The sequence below is a fragment of the Notechis scutatus genome, chromosome 1, assembly GCF_049901735.1.
Source record: "Notechis scutatus isolate UNSWTSFEM ecotype Mainland chromosome 1, rNotScu1.2, whole genome shotgun sequence".
Classification (NCBI taxonomy): domain Eukaryota; kingdom Metazoa; phylum Chordata; class Lepidosauria; order Squamata; family Elapidae; genus Notechis; species Notechis scutatus.
In genome coordinates this window covers 50956992-50968721 of record NC_142009.1, presented here as the reverse complement: position 1 = coordinate 50968721, position 11730 = coordinate 50956992, and the positions used below count along the sequence as shown (strand labels likewise).

Genomic DNA, 11730 nt, shown 5'->3' with positions numbered 1-11730 from the left:
TTTTATGTTTTTGGGATGGATAGAATGTGACTTCATATCAAAGCTTTCATAGCATAAATAGTTTTGATTTTCCCTCTTCATACTTATTATTACAATAGGGATCTCTTACTAACTTGTTTCATGTTTCATCCAGGAAGACAAGAGGACCAAGTGTTTCATTTCTTCTCTTGTCATGTTGGTTGTTCAGAAGTCCTGAAAAAAATGTCTGCACAGTTTACCAGCTCATTGTATTTATCATCTCTCCCCCACGCCAAAATTGCAACACTTACACTTACATCTTCACTTTTAGCCAGTTCCTGTATATGCCATTTTCTTGTGTCCATATATGCTGACAGGGATGTCACTATATTCATACACAGTTTTGTACTTCTAATTAATTCCCTTTCTTCTCTGGAAGGTAGTTTAGAAGCATAATTGTCCTATATGCCTTATATTGTAGTATCCTGATATTTCCTAGGTACTTTACATTCTCCTGTCTTCTTTCATTGTACTTGCTTTTGTATTTTGGGTTATCTACTTCTACTATTTTCCCAGCTTTTCTATGACAAGAAAAAAATTATATTCGTACCTCATTTGTTCGTTAAAACTGCTTTTGCAAAGCTAGCCGCTCCCTTATAACTGGAAAACATAATTCATACGTATAATAAGAGAATGCATAAAAACATCCTATGTTTTTCAAATTTACAAAAAGTTCCATTGCCAGGAAGAAAAAATGTTGGAAATCGTGATACAAAGGAAACTAATGGGCATTGTAGCAATGATGCCAGTAGGTTTTCTTAAGATCTCAAGCCAACCACAGAACAGGGTAGTACTAATCCATGATGCCAGGACAAGTTATTTCAAAACATTTTAGAAATATATTTGTTAGATTCACTAATCCTGTAATAGCCAAGGGCTTCATTGGTCAAATGGTTGAGCTATTAATGGACGAGTCAAATAGCAGTAACATCATAAAGCAAATTGCCTGCTCTATCGAAGGATGACAGATAATAGGTATAATACACTAGCATTTTCTTCTCTCTACCAACTTACAGCAGGGTGTAAAGAAGCTGGATCTCCAACTTTCTCTCTTCACTATAATTTTATGGACTGTAAAGCTTTATTTTGCATGATTGGATGTTTAGATTAGAAATTTTTCTGCCTGTGGAAGCTGGCTTGCTGGAAGAGAGCTATTCTGTTCCCAATAACAGATTAATGTTCTGTTCCGCATATTAATTATAAAGAGAAATTTATTGCAGCATGCAAATCGTACATTAAACAAGATCTACGTTTATGCTCAATCTTCTTCCAGCCTTCTAAAGGAAGCTTAGCCCCTTCACAGTTATACAACGATTTAAGTTTAAACTAAAGGACAAAAGTCTGTTCCAAACAGAGAAAAAAACAAGTTTATTCCAAAACAGTAGTTTTACTAAAAAAAAAAAAAAATCTAGATATGGAATACAGCAGAATCCAACTGAAAATTAATCCATGTAGAAGATAAAATAAAAACAAAACAGAAATTTAAACTACACTCAAAAATAAAATAAAGGAAAAAGAAAGTATCTTTGCTTTTATTGTTGCATACACTGTTTTATTCTTGGATTATAAACCACAGAGAGAAATTCGTTTTAAGATGGGTGGCTATACAAATGTTTTAAGGAAACAAACAAACTTATGTTCCACAGAAACAAAATTCCCCTGTATATCAATTCTTACAAGGAAAAAAGAATACCCCCCCCCAAAAAAAAAGAAAGCAGAGTTATGCACATTTTGTGGAAAAATAACAATGACAATTGAAGCCATTGCAACTTTACTGTGAGCAAATCTCAACACAATTCTTTTCAGTTGTTTTTCAGAGGTGAGAGAGAGCTTTTTTTTTCCACAAGAAGTTGTAAGATTAAAAACAAAACAAAACAAAATGAAAAAGAGTGTTTACATTCAGGTAGACCTGAATAAAGAAAAATGATGGAAGCTTCTATCCTCAATATTTTTTATTTGTGCTTTCATAATGTGAATTAAAATAAATTAACTATTTCATTTTATATTAATTTTATCACTACATGTTTGCCACTGAGGATACAAACAATAGATCAATAAACTTGTCTCCTGCCATATTTCTATATAAGCATGGAACGGAGTATTACTGGTTATTTGAGGGGATGACTTTTATTAGAACCTGGTTGGAGAATGTGGCCTTCCTGATCTTACTTGACCTTATATCAGGGTTTGCTATCAACTTCATGCATATTTCGGTCATGACTTTGGCTTGGCTACTAAGTACGTGCAGGATTATGTTCTCCATGTAGATCTGAGCTGTCTACTATATTCAACTGATTGTAGAGCTGTGTGCTGCACATCTCTAAATATGCTATTTATCATCTTGTTTGGTATCTGTGATTACAGGCTTGCTTTTTAATAATATATTACTGCAGAGAAAGCCAAACAGCTGGAAGAATTCCAAAACAAAATATTGCTTCTTTTTGAATAATAGAATTTTAGATGGGAGACTAGGAGAGAAAACTTAATTTTGGCTAATACTTTCCCCATACTTTGTATCTGTATACTTTGTGTGCTGAAATGTTATGCTTTTGTCTAGAGGACATGTAAGCAACAAAACAACTAGGAGAACAAGTCTCCAGCAAAAATTGAGAGAAGATATAAGTTCAGTAGGTATATCTATAATGCTAGTTACACATTGAAATTCCAAAAATGCAGAAGGCTGAAGTCCTGCATCTAAGAAATGATACACTTGGGACATGCTTGGTTAGATTTCTTCTACATAGGTATAGGTGGGTATACTGAGAAATAACTTCTGGCATTCTGTGCAGCCTATATTTTTGAAAAACTTGAGAACTGAATTCCTTAAGGGCAGAAAATGCATGAGAACATTTAACTGTTCAGAAAATTCACACTACTAGACCTTGTGTTGTTCTATAAAACCTAATTCTGCACTTTAAAAATATATGGCGAGAGAGAAGCAGTAGACATCAAGGTAGATACTTAATTCTACAGCAAATATAAGCATATATTAACATGCTACAATAAAAAAGGCCAAGCTAACATTTATACTTCTTTAGCCAGAAATGATACATACAGTTGGAAAAAAAAACTAGACCCAATATCATATTTTGACCAATTGATTTAGTGATCAGATGTATAACATCATAGTTGGGGGACAATTATGATTTCAAATTTAAAACTGTATGTTTATTGGACAAACAATACCTAAGCTGCACTGCAGTAACAATCTAAAATTTCCTCTTTTCACAATACTCACCTAAGGTAATGAATCTACCAAACCTCTCAGGCTCCCACCGTTTCATAAATGTTTACATACAGAACTTTATTTCTAAAGGTGCACAGAAAATATCTTTAAAATAAGTGCTATTCTTTGGAAATCACATAGTGATCTCTAGTGCAGGTTAGGCATGATGATACTTCTGTGCAGGATTTTGCCACGATGAGCCTCATAATTCTATTTAATATTTTTTTAAAATACTTCTTAATCTAATTAGAAACCTGGATTCAGTGTTCTGTTTGATGAGGTCTATAAAAGTGCCAGACTGAATTTTCTCCCATTATTGTTAACCCCAGGTTTTGTACTAGCATATCACAGATTTCTGGTGGAAACATCTCAGATAACTTGAGCTTGTCAAAGAAGGCAATCCAACATGAAAATGGAGAAGTTCAGAGCACCAGTTCAGTATGTATTAATTTTTCTGATCCATTATTGTCTTTAGCAGCAATTGGGATGAGCGGTCTATGTATTATTGTAATGTAAACTTTTTAAATTTTGTAAGGCACTCAGAGTCATTATGTGTAAGTTGGGCAGCCACATAAATATGTTTAATAAGTAAGTAAGTCAGTCAGTCAGTCAGTTAGTTAGTTAGTTGCTGGCAACATTATATCACCAAACATATTTCACATTTTTATACAAAACCTAGATGTTGCCAATATCACAGGGTTCCCCCCCCCCCAAAATGGAGTCTTTCAGGACTTATGGCTTTTATATGGAATATGTCTTCAAGTAATTATGAGATATTGCCTCCCTGAATAAATTTATGCGATATTATCTGGATTGGACTTCTGGAAAGGAGGGGTTTTGTTTAGTTGGTGGGCTTTGCAAAACATCTAAAATACTGTGTTTCTAGGCCTAAAGACAATGAGAAGTGAAGGAAGGGTTTTGTGTTGTTTCATGGATGATTCAAGAGAGAACAGAAAGATTGAACACAAGAGCTTCAGCTAGAAAAGTTCGTGGAGGAGGAATCTCCCACCAAATAAACTCCCACCACATTTTAGATTAACATAATTGAGGTAAAGTGTTAAATGCTGAGGCCTACTGTTTCATTCCCTTCTAACCTGTAGAGTAATAGACAGAGATCCTAAACTAGCCTTCCCAGCCTCACACCTTCCAGTTCTATTTATTGTGAGGGTGCATGAGACAGTATGAGTATGAGTGTGGGTATGAAGGAAGGATATTACTACTTTAATTTTAATCTATCTTTCCTTTTTTTTTCTTCTGTCATTATCAAATGATTGGGAAGGGAGAGAAATTATCCACACAGAATCCACTTTCTGCTCTCTGGGGACTTAGGGGTAGGCTGTTTAAAGTGAATCAGACAAGGGCTGGAGGGCCTATCTGAATACACTTTGGGGACCCATTTCCTTGAACCCAGTACCAGAAAGTGGATTAAGCCCCGAACTCAATAAAGCTTGCCCATCTTGCCTGCAAAACATGCTAAAGATCATGCAGAATTACTTTTCAAATATTTTCAATCTGCCATAGGCAGTGTTTTTTTTCTCAGGAAAAAAAAAGATCAAACAATTCCTCCCATCCTCTTTTTTCACTCTGAAAACAACAGCAGCAGCCACAGGAGAATTCTTACACTGATGGCCTAGTTGCTATTTTTATCTCCTGAAAAAAAAATTTAACAAAAAACCTCATTCAAATTCCAACCAAGCATATTGCGGACTTTACTAGTGTATATAATGACCAGACAGTGGACAACAAAATAAAATTGAAAAAAATAAAAATTAAAAGAGGGGAAAAACTATATAGAAAATGTAAAATAGTATAAGATATGGAATAGAATACAAAAAGGAGCATGAAATTGAGTTTTGTGTCTGTATAAAGAAGTTCAACCCGGAACCATGCTATTTTCAAAAAAGATGTTTTACTTGTATTTTGTGTGTGAAAACCCAAATAAAACTTTATTAAAAAAATAGTGGGGTAATCAATCAAAATTAATCTCTGTTATTACCACGGGTTTCACTATTAAATACTTTTCCAAATTAAAAAGAAGTTTGTCTGCATTTGTAAATCGTCTTCATCTTGTCCTAAGATTGAAAATATATTGCAATGTTTTCTGCTAGAAGGAATTTTGCATGTAGTTTGACCTGATCACATTGATGATGGTGATGATTGCACTGCAGGCAGAAAAGGTGATTTTTATATGCATGTATTGCATGCCTGTATTTACCATCTGCATGTGCATTCTGACGAATGATAGAACTGACAGAGGCAATAGCTCCTGGGGGAATATGCTGCTGCTATGTAGATATTTTTTTAACCTTTTTATCAGCTTTGAAATCTAATTTTTCTTCTGTATCTGGATGGTAGCTTGCAGTGGAGTGTGTAGCCTTGAATGTTGTGTATCTTCAGCCTTGAAAGGTGCTAAAAATTCTGAGTTACTGTGCATCCTCTGAAAATAGACAGTGAATTGTCAGTTACCAGTCATGTCTTCTGGGGAAATGAAACTGTTAAGGCTTAATGATGTAAAGGTTCTTGTAGTTCAATCAAACCCTCAATAGCCATTTCAGAAAAGAAAGGTTTCCTCAAGACACAGGAATCTCAGAAGCTTAGAAATTTGGCATCTTATTCTGTAATCCTATTAAATGATGGTAATCTATTAAATATTTAATACATTTGCCTTAATTAACTATGTGCTAAGTCTCATCTCTGCCTGGATACCTAATAATTTATCAATTTCTATTTCCAAAGCTGAACATTGTGGTAATAGGATTGTGGTAATAGCCAGTCAGAAGACACCAAGGCATAAAGTCAAATTTCATCTATCTGACATGTTAGCCATTACTTTAATTGATTGATCAATACTTTATTGATTCCATATCATTCCATACCATTATAGCAGTTACTGAGTAAACAGATATTTGGCTGTCTACAATGATCGGTATTACTTGTCCTGGCAATACACTGGCCCTAAAGGATATATTAGTGGTAGTCCATGTATCTTTTGAGTGTTTCTTTAATAATATTGTTGATGTTTATGTGCTCTTAGCAACCACATAGATAAGCCTTCTTCAATATAATCCATCTCCTGTCTTCCAAAGGTGCACCACTGCAAATATAATTAATTTCATCCACCTTGTTACTAGTTATATTTTGTTCATCTTTCTTTCACCTTTCCCAGCAAACTAAATTTCTCAAGGGAGCTGAGTCTTCATATAATGTGTACAAAATATGATAATTTGAGTCTGGTCATTTTGCTTCAAGTGAGAACTCTGGTTTGTTTTATGATCCATTGCTTTGCTTTCTTGGCTGTCTGCAGTACTTCCAGGATCTTCCCCAACACTAAAGTTCAAATGGGTCAATATCACTTCTATTCTGTTTTTCAAATTAACTTTGACAATATTTCCCACACTTAGCCAATTTTAGGTGTCTTTATAATCATCACGCATGCACATACAATGCACTGAACAATATCCTGAGAATTTGACTGGTTTTTTTACCCCGGAATGTTCTTTTTGTTCCAGGCAATATTAACATATTGATTCAAATACTCCTGATCCAGAAAAATCCTAATTCTAATCCTACTGTGTCATTTTCATCTGGGGATTTACTATCCCAAGTTATCTTTAAATTCCACCTGGGATAGAAAATGTTCTCCAAATCATATTTTTACTTTTTTGAGGGGGCATCACTTTGGCACTATGTATTTGATGCAATTATTTTTTCCTTATTTGTCAAGCAGGTATTTATTTTTCTATCTATCTATCTATCTATCTATCTATCTATCTATCTATCTATCTATCTATCTATCTATCTATTATCCGTCTGTCGATTTATCTATCTATCAATCACCAGGAGCTCATCAAGATTAAGACCCCCTACTATTTCATAATCAGAAACATTGACAGCAGTTTGTGGGAATTTCCTTACTTTGACAAGTAATGATTGATTTGTGCTTGGGAGCATCAACTTAGAGGCTGAACTGTTGATATAGGAGATACCAATGTCCTTATGTTATCACTCCAATCAGTAAAGAAAATCTGTTAAGTATTTGGATAACAACAATATAATTCTGTAGGATGACTTGTCATAAGACTTGCATTTTCAACTCTTTAGAGATTAGACATAGGGCACAAGTTATTCATGTCCTGGACATATGTTACCTTAAAGGTGATTTTGTTTCATTCATGCACTGATAAATGTACATAATATTTAGTCACCTTGATGTTTGCATTTCATTATATTTTGTGTTGGGCGCAAAGAAAACATAAAACATATGGAGAAATCATGAGGATTAAATGAATGTAAAGCAAATAACAGGAGAGCAGGACCAGTGACTTTCAAGGAAGTCCTTTTCCTGAATCACCAACTGTTCTAGGTGGGGGATGAAAATGTCATTTTGAGTCCCAGGTATGGAACAAACACTTCCTGCCAGTAAGCATGGCTGGATTTTGCCTCTGAGATCTAACTAAAGGGATTTCTGTAGGGAGCAAGTCATTTCTGTAAAATGCTACCATTTTTTTCCAATCTGAATAGGGAGACTCATTTATTCACTCTCTATGCAGTGGGCTCTGTTTTTAATAATCCAGAACGATATACTTGGAATTCATTCTTGTTATAGTTTTACTGAAAAGATTATCCTCAGCATAAGTTATTCAGACAATGCAGCTTTCCTTCTCTTTTCCTCCTCCTAAACTAAATAGTTACCACTAGGAAAATATTCTTCTAGTGAAAATGTATGGACATTAATAGTAGTTCCCTCTGAGATACAAATAGCAGGAGGTTTTAACAATACTATTATTGGAGTACTGAACCTGACTTTCCCCACCCCCAAAGTTGATATCAAAGAGAATCAAGACACATCGAGGGCATTCAGGGCTATCTATACATTTAAAAGGGGTAGAGCTTCAATTGTGTGATCATGGCCACCATTTTGATTTTTTTAACCTGTATCTCCTACCCTTAGAGCATCACTTTTCCACATTAGCTGATAGCTGGATGCTATAAATTGAATCAATTTTTACAATAACACAAAGGTCAAAAGAAATGCAGAATAAAGAGGAGAAAGAGAACAAAAGAAATATATCACAATGTTAATAATTGTAAGATTATTAAACGATAGTGATTTTCTGCTAGAATTGAGACATAAAACCAGTGTTTTTTTAAATTTCTCATTATCTTACAATGCTTTGTTCTCTCAAATGTTGCATGTCTGCTTACCCTGTTCATTACCTGTGCCTTTTTTTCTTCAAAAGTTTGTTCTTCAAAGTGCCATAATTCATCATGACATTTTGTAACGATCCATTTGCAGGCATAAGCTCCTCCCATTTTAAGATTTTCAGACAATGAAATAGTAATCTATTACTTTCTTGTGCTACATTTTGAAATAATAAGTACTGGTTTAATCACTGCTTTTATTTTCTTTTAAAATGCATTGGACATTTTTAAAAAAATTCCAGCAACATGTCAAATATGCAAATTCAGCAAGGAGACATAAAGAGAACATTGTTCCTTTAAAGGGTCTGCTAAATTCTGTTAGGAGTTGAACAGAATGTAGAAAAAACATTCCACTATGTAAAGAGTCCATCGGGTTTTAAGGAAAAGGCATTATATTTCATTCTTGATCCTAGTAGATACTAAAAGTACAGAGTTTTCTCTAAGAATAATATGGTTAAAGTCACTCTGTGAAGCCTATTGGGTTCTTTTTCTTTTAAAATGAATCTGGTACATCAAGCTATTAAATAAGGCTACAAACTCAAGAAGATTATTAGGAAATTAGTTTCTCTGCGCATAAGATTACACTGTGCAATCTCAGGTCAACCCATTTTCTGTATTATTTTTTTCTCATTCTCTTGATTGCCTGGGCAGACAGCATGTAGAGGAAAGCAGAGGCTAGGCAGAAGTTACTTTTCCATATTGTCCCTTTGCTCAGGATGAAAAGAATGTGATAATTACTTTGGAGTTCTCACTTACCTTTCACTTTATCTGGGACCAAGTAGGAAGCCTTTCTTGTATCTCCTCTAAGATGTGCCATAGTGCCTTTATATTACCTTATCACAGAATGCATGTTATTCTTAATATGGACCTTGGACTCACTCGCAACTGTAATATAAAAGGAATAAAATTAGTCATAGTGAAAAATCAAACATGTAACTGAATGCATAAGCAGGAACAAATGCTGTAGCAAAGATGAAAATGTAGCATGTGGATAATAGAAAGGAATACATGCAACCAAATGCATTAAGAGAATACAGCAAAGCAAGAACAATTCCATTAAATAATTATTCATTTTTCTGTTGGACAGTCATTAGGTTATATCATTACTGTTGAAGCCAGTTACCTGTTAAGATGGATTGGGAAAATCTGAAAAGCCTGCACATTTTCTTCAGTAAAGATGTGATGCTGCAGGTTTTTCAAGTTCATATTGTTAATTAATTTTATTTAATTTGGGGAGATTTGTAGACATCAAAATTGTCATATAGATTAGGTTAGTTATACAAACTATTTTTCTCTTGATTTGTAAATAGGGCAGCCACTAATTAATTTAATTCTGAAAGTGGCTCCCAAGAAAATAACACCATGGTGATTGCTTATATTTGAGAATATATTATTTATTTTGGGGTATAGAATCATGACTCCACCAGGCATATCATGTTGACTGAAAATTTATTGGAACTACAGAGTATAGTACAGTTGTGATAATGAAACTCACCTACCTGATGAAAAGAAGTGGAACAAGAAATTCAGATGTCAAGTTGAATACTTCTCCTAATCTTTCACCATCATGTATGGAATTTTATAAAGCAAATAGTTTATATTTTCTCCTGCCCTTTGGAACTTCTTGCCTCCACAGTGAGGTTGACTGCAGCCCTCCTGACCTTAACGACTCTGTCAGGTGACTTGAGGCTCCAAGGGAGGGGATTCAGCTTGGAGGTGGTTGATAGATTAATAAGAGATCCAACTCCCCCCTTGCTCATCCTACTTCTTCCCTTCCCATCTTTTAGCTAAGGCTGTATATTGTATTTCTGTATTTTTGTAGTATTTTATTTATATAGTTTCACCTTTTTAATATTGCAAGACACTTAGAATTACCCTGTGGAAAGATGGGTGGCCAATAAATTTAATTAATTAATAAATAAACATATGTAAAATGTCAGCTCTTTATCCCAAGAAATTTAAAATTAGCTGTTTAAGCACACAAATAGTAATAAAGCGAGGAGGATATGAATATGTTTGGAAATATGAACAAATATGTTTCTATGCATATAGATTCCATTATAGTTGGGAATGAGGTTAAATTCTTTTTAGCAAAAGTATTTCATGGAAACAGAAAATTATAAAAGATATAATCCTGAAACACAGTAACATAAAACATTCATTTTTTTTAAAAAAAGAATTAATCGAGTCACTAGTTTTGATTCTGGAAATAGTTAGACAGGAGAAAGAAAATCTTACAGATATGCAATAGTTGGTCACTAATTATTTTACTGCCTCTCAAAAAATCAGAAGATATTATACATGAGCAGGAGCTATAGGATAAAGACTCTAAATTTTCACTTATTGAATTTTTTTTAAAAAATGCCAGATATGAATTTCACAATTTACTTCATAGAAAATGTTTTAAGAGTTCAGAAAATTCTGCTCAAAGAAATGAGATGTTTAAAGATATGAGATGGCACATTATCAGCAGTAACTGAAAAACAAATATATTTCAATGTTTCCAATGAAGACACTGTAAATAATAAGATGAGATTTCATTTATTAGGCATGAAAGTTATATCTGAGTTCAGGAGTTAAATAAAAATACCAAAGACTTCATAATCCATTTAGACACAGTAGCCTTTGCATCGCTTTCATTTTTAGTAACCAAATATTGTTTAATAAATCATATTTAATAAATAAAGACTATATTAATATATTTTTGCAGCCTACAGTTGCTAAAGTCAAGGACACTAATTTAACTCACTTCTGCTTTTTCAAAAAAAGAGAACGTAGGTGTTACCTTATTTTGATTTAATCAAAGTTGCACTTATAAATTGAAGTTGTAGCTTGTTGAGGGTCTATTTAATTGAATAGCCTATGAAATCCATAAGATAAAAATTTAAAAATACATCACTTATACATCACTTATCTCTATTTAAAAATCTGTGAAAATATCTGGATTAAACAATAGACGAACCTCTTTGAAAAAATAATTCTTATAACCGAGAAGTCCCTCATCTGCATTATTATTTATATTTCTTCAGGAAAGTCGTCAAAATTATTATAGCTCCTGGACAACGCAGTACTGCAAGAGACAACAGGAGATGACAGCTCCTGAATTATTTAAATAATTAATACAGACAGTGAAAAATTATCTTTTTATATTCTTCCTTCCAGTCATAACTTCTATGGTTTAATTTTAAACCATCTTCCCATAAAGGAGAATGTTTGTAATTCAGGGTTGAGATTAGGAATTCTTGGTGCTCTCTGAGCTTGGTTGCACTGATGATGTTACTGAT

At 33.6% G+C, this 11730-nt stretch overlaps 1 long non-coding RNA gene across 1 annotated transcript; it reads right to left on the bottom strand.

Moving 5' to 3' along the window:
- Window positions 1-5179: 5179 nt before the first annotated feature.
- Window positions 5180-11308, bottom strand: LOC148132798 (uncharacterized). Its single transcript, XR_015746916.1, has 4 exons — window positions 11232-11308; window positions 9203-9331; window positions 8450-8603; window positions 5180-6338 (listed from the first exon to the last, which is right to left on the bottom strand). It is a non-coding gene; the product is annotated as an uncharacterized LOC148132798 (long non-coding RNA).
- Between the last annotated feature and the right edge of the window lie 422 nt (window positions 11309-11730).